Source organism: Rattus norvegicus, chromosome 12 (assembly GCF_021556685.1).
Source record: "Rattus norvegicus strain SHRSP/BbbUtx chromosome 12, alternate assembly SHRSP_T2T, whole genome shotgun sequence".
NCBI lineage: Eukaryota > Metazoa > Chordata > Mammalia > Rodentia > Muridae > Rattus > Rattus norvegicus.
In genome coordinates, this window is record NC_141545.1 from 16,239,581 (window position 1) to 16,245,580 (window position 6,000).

The window sequence follows — 6,000 nt, forward strand, 5'->3', positions numbered from 1 at the left end:
GAGAGCAGGTCTCAAAAACAACACAAAACAGCGGATCCAGTGGAGCTGCCCGTGAATAGGAGACTGAATCTGCACAATGCCCAAGAAATCCCTCAGGGATTATTCTCGGGGAAATCTCCTTGCTATAGTAAAAGGGAGGTAGGGAGGAGACAGGTAATAGCATCTTGCTGCCCTGTGTAGCTGTGTGTAACTTTCATCTCAGCACTTGGAAGGCTGAGGCATGAGGGCTGTGACCCTGAGCCAGCCTTGGCTACATAGTGAGAACCGGGTCTCATTATGTCCCTTAGTGGTCAGCGCTCGCCGAGCAGGAAATAATCTTGCAGTGACCCCCACTAATGTAACGTATAAACTGGGCATATTGCAGTACACCCATAATCCTTGCAATCAGGAAGTAGGGTCGGCTAGGCCCTCTCCACATAGGTGACAGATGGGGAGCTTGGTCTTCATGTGGCTCTCCTAACGACAGGAACAGGAGCTGTCTCTGACTCTGATGCCTGCCTCAGGACCCTTCCCTCCTACTGGGCTGCCTCCCCCAGCCCCAGTAGAAGATGTGACTACTTTAACTGCACCTTGACCTGCCAGGGCTGGTTGATATCCATGGGAGGGCTCCCCTCTTCTGAAGAGAAAAGGAGGAGGAGTGGATAGGGGGAGGGGTGGGCAGTACTGGGGAAGGAAAGGGAGTAGAGGAGGAGGGAGGGGAAACTGGGGTAGGGATGTAAAGTAGAGAAATAAACTAATTCATAAATAAAATGTAAGTTTAGGTCATCCTCAGGTAGAGAGGAGGAGGAGGAAGAAGAACAGGAGGAAGAAGAGGAAGAGGAAGAGGAGGAGGAGGAGGAGGAAGGAGAGGAGGAGGAAGAAGAAGAGGAAGAAGAGGCAGGCAGGCCAGGAGAAAGGAGGGAAATAAACTATTTTTGTTTAAAAACAGGGAGGCTGGGGCTGGAGAGCAGGCTCAGCAATCAAGAGCATGTGCTGCTCTTGCAAAGGGCCTAAGTTCTTTCCTTTCACCTACATAGGGCAGCTTCACAACCACCTGTCATTTCAGCTCATGGAGAGCTGAAGCCCTCTTATGACTTCCTTGGCGCGCGCACACACACACACACACACACACACACACACACACACACACACACTCACCCATATACATACAAATAAAAATAATTTTGGAAATCCTTAAAAACCGGGGGAAAGGGCCAAGTTGAGCCTTGCATGCCTTTGACCCCAGGACTAGGGAGGCAGAGGCAGGTGGATGTCTGTATGTAAAATCATCTCTGTGTGCATCTGTGAGGTGGGGTTGAGCACTGTACAGGTAGGGGTACTTTTCACTGTGTATGCAGTATTCTGGTGTAATGAGTAACCACGAATAATATGGAGCCAAGGCTAATTCAGAGAAGGGCTGACTGCTTGGGGAGGAGACTATCAAATTCTTAATTTCTTAAGGTTCCTTAATTACTTCTTCCAGTGGCTGTGTTCTTCCACAGAAATTGTGAAAATCAGTCTATGTTAATCACGTGTCTCTTTTGCCTCTCAGTCTATATACATATAATTAGGCCTCTACCTTACACGTGTAATTCAGCTTTCTTAGAATTAATTGGGGGACTTTGAACTGAGCTCTATAGGCTCCACACACAGTAACATCTTAAAAACTAGAACAACAAATCAAACTCCGGGTGCATTAACACAGAGGCGTAGTTCAGGGTAATGAAGGGGCTGAGAATCATCCGTAGGAGGCTGCAGAGACTGTTAGCATCAGTAGCTTGCACTCTTCTAGGCTGGAGGGACACAGTTGAAGGGTCGAATGCCTAAGAGATCCGTTGGCCAAGAGCACACTTCCTGAGGCCCCACCAAGGCTTAGCAATGTGGGATTTTTCTCTCCTTCTGCTCTAGTCTTCTATGGTGTTCCCTGGACAGCTAAGCCTCATAGCTGGCTGAGGGTGGTAGGAAACAGGACTGGGTACAGGTGAAGGGATGATGACCTTAGGCCAACATGCCCAGGAGAGGCCAAGATAGATAGAAAGGCACACATTTCTAGAAGAGCTCATCCCTACCACCGAGCCCACCAGCCAGATTCCCATAACGTAGAAATCAAACATGGAACTCCAGATGGGCACCATCAGATCTGGGGCAGAGTTCACAATGAGTTTGTGCAAAAGGTCCAGAACGTGGAACGATGCAACGTCAAGACTCCATCCAGACTCTGCACAAGGCAAGATGTAGAGAGTTAGAAAGACCTTGAACACCAAATTATTCTTTATTGAGGGCATTGCTGGCTTTGAGAGCTTTGAGGTGGGCCAGGCCTGGTGCTCAGTTTCCGCTCTGAATGGCTGTCTTCTTTTTGAAAACTACTGTTTGCTGTGCCTGTCCTGGTTTTCACCTTGGGGTGAATCAATCTGTTTCCCCTGGAACTCTAACTTTTTTTTTTTCCGGAGCTGAGGACTGAACCCAGGGCCTTGGGCTTTCTAGGCAAGCGCTCTACCACTGAGCTAAATCCCCAACCCCAACTCTAACTTTTTTTTTTTTTTTTTTTTTGGTTCTTTTTTTTTGGAGCTGGGGACTGAACCCAGGGCCTTGCGCTTCCTAGGTAAGCGCTCTACCACTGAGCTAAATCCCCAGCCCCCCAACTCTAACTTTTAATGTTTCAACAATGTTTCAGCATTCTCATCTCTGCTACATCAAGCATAACATCACAAGGGCTGGAGAGATGGCTCAGTGGTTAAGAGCACTGACTGCGGGGTTGGGGATATAGCTCAGTGGTAGAGCGCTTGCCTAACAAACGCAAGGCCCTGGGTTCGGTCCCCAGCTCTGAAAAAAAGAAAAAAAAAAAAAAAAAGCACTGACTACCCTTCCAGAGGTCCTGAGTTCAATTCCCCTTCTGGTGTGTCTGAAGAGAGCAACAGTATCCATATATACATAAAATAAATAAATCTTAAAAATAATGTCATAAAAGCTGGGTACGCTTCCCCATGTAATCCACCACCTGGGAGGCTGGTGCTGCACATCCTGGGAGTCTCAGGCCAGCCTGGATTACATAGTGAATCCCTGTCTCAAAAAATGATTTTTTTAAAAGCAAAACGGAACGGCCTGATGTAATGGATGCTTGTGTGTGTTCTTAAGAACTGACTGTTGGGGGCTGGAGAGATGGCTCAGTGGTTAAGAACACTGGCTGCTCTTCCAGAGGTCCTGAGTTCAAATCCCAGCAACCACATGGTGGCTCCCAACCATCTGTAATGAGATCCGATGCCCTCTTCTGGTGTGTCTGAAGACAGCTACAATGTACTTACAAATAAATAAAATCTTATAAAAAAGAAAGAAATGAAAAAAAAAAAGAACTGACTGTTGGATTTTCTGGAACAGTGCTGAACGCTTGCTAATGTTATAAGAAATTGAAACTAACGTGGTGGGTATTTGCATCGTGGACATTGGCAAATGGTTCAAAGCAGTTTTTCCTTTAGTTCTTCAGGGGTGTGTGTGTGTGTGTGTGTGTGTGTGTGTGTGTATGTGTGTAGGCAAACATGTGAAGGTGGGAGAGTCACTTATGGGCGTTGCTATGGTCCCTCCACCATGCAGGTCCTAGGGGGTCATCTCAGGCTACCAGATGGCCCACAAAGCCATCCCCAGAGCTCCACTTGTTTTCTTGGGAGAAGAAACTTGTTTCCCAGCATGACATTGACAGTATCTATTGGTGAGGCCCGGGAAGCATTTGTACAGTGTCTCGGGAGACATTTTTATTCCTGGCACGGGGAGCGAAAGGAGTGGCTTATTTGCTTGTTTCCTTACCTCATGGACCTGAGTCTATCTGCCTTGGATTCAGGTCCCAGGATCCTCATTTCACAGGAGGGAAACAGAGACCTGTCTCTCCCTGTGCTGATGGGACTGTGCACTCCTCAGCCTTACGTGCGGGTAGGTGTGGGTAGCCTGGTGTAGATAGGTGACCCCTTGGTGCATCCTTGCCCATGTGCACAGTTCCTTTGCATAGTCACAGGGGCCCCTATCTTTGAGCCTGGGTTGACTGGCCTCCCGCTGTCTTCCATTTACAGATCAACAACACTGAACGACTATGCAACACCTGCCCCTGGGAGAAGCTACGTTTCTTCAACCCCAACGTGCTGGTGCTAGGGTGGGAGCATCAGACATTAAGGTCATCCTTGGCTACACAGCGAATTTGAAGTCAGCCTGGGCTACATGAAAATAAAAGTAGAAAGGGCAGGTGTCCTTGACTTCAGCAGGCTGTTTGTTTGTTTGAGCCTCGTGGTTTGTTTTTCTTTCCTGAAGGCCAAGGTATCCTAGGACCACTCCTGAGGTGGGACTGTCTTTAAAGAGCTTTTTGACTCATCCAGACCTCCCCTTGCCTTCTGCTGGGCTCAAAGATCCAGCCTCTTTCCTGTCTAAGTGACTGAGGAATTCGAAAACAAAGCATTGACTGTGTGGTGGCACATGGCTTTTATCACTAGGGAGGCAGAGGATGGCAAACCTATCAGTTAGAGGACAGCCTGGTCTACAAAATGAGTTCCAGGACAGCCAGGGATTTTTTAGAGAGACCAGGAGAAAGAAAGAGAGGGGGAGGAGGGGGGAAGGAAGAAAGAAGAAGGGAAGGAAGATAGAGAAAGGAGGAAGAAAAAAAAAAAGTCCTGGGCTGAAGATATAGGTCGGGGGTTAAGAACTGGGTATTGTGGTTCTATTCTGTTGCTATGACAAATAACATGACCAAAAAGAACTGAGGAGAGGAAAGGGTTTATTTCACCTCATCCACTCAGGTCATAATTCATCATTGAGGGAAGTCAGGGCAGGAACCCCAAGCAGGAACATGAAAACAAGACTGCTTGCTGTTCCGCACAGTATAGCCTCCAACCAGGAAACTCACAGCCAAGAAGTACAGCAGAAGCAATGGAGGACTGCTGCTTGCTTATTTACTCCGGCTTATGCTCAGCTAATTTCCTTATTTAAACAACCCAATCCATCTGGCCAGGGAATGGTACCGCCCTCAGTGGGCTGGGCCTGCCTAAATCATCCAACAAGACAATCCCTCATAGACACATCTGCAGGCCAGTCCGATCTGGGTGATTACTGAATGATGAGTTATGACCTGAGTAGATGAGGTGAAATAACCCTTTCCTCCCCTCAGTTCTTTCTGGTCATGGTATATGTCATAACAGCAGAATAGAACCACAATACCCAGACTCAGATGACTCTAGACTATGACAGGTTGATGCTAAAACTAGAACTGATACCGTGCAAGCAAGCATGAAGATTGTAGTTTGGATCCCCAAAGCGCACATATATGCTAGGTGGGTGTGGCAGCCTGCCTGCAATTATAGACTTGGAAGGTGAAGACAGGATTCCCAGACCAAGTTGGCTAGTATAATATTAGCCACAGCAGCAAGCTCTGGGTTTGATTGAGGGACCCTGCTTCAGTGAGTAAGTTGGAATTGTGACTGAGAGTGATTCCCAGCTTCAACCTCAGCCCCGCCCGAAAAAGAAGAATCCATGAGCCTATTAATTACTCAGAGCTGTCAGATTAATCAAGGGGCCTCTGTAGGAGGGGCTTCTTCACTCCTGACAAAGGCAGTCCTTTGAAAAGGAGATCAAGTGCAGACAGAATGAGAGTTCTGTCCATCCATCTCGCTTATAAGGAGGTATTGACTTCCTCTGGATTTTAATTTTGCTCTAAGTACCAATGCGCCTGTTACCAGCAGAGCTCGCAGCATCTCTGTGGGATAAACTGCAGGAGGCAGTTGCCTTAGGTAATGTTTTCAGGAAAGCTGAGCTCACGCGGGGGCGTCGGGGCTGAGAGTTTATATCACCAGCCCTTAATGGTGCCAATTACTCAGCAATGAATTGGACAGAGACTCTGAGCGAGCAGAAGGTTTGGAAGTAGATTGCTGTCTTCTACCTTCCCTTCCCACACCCGAGCGAGGTGAGCTCTATATTTACAGTGATGGAAAAATCCAACAGCAAATGGGACTCGTGAGCTTCCTTGAAGGATCTAAAACAAGGCTCTGA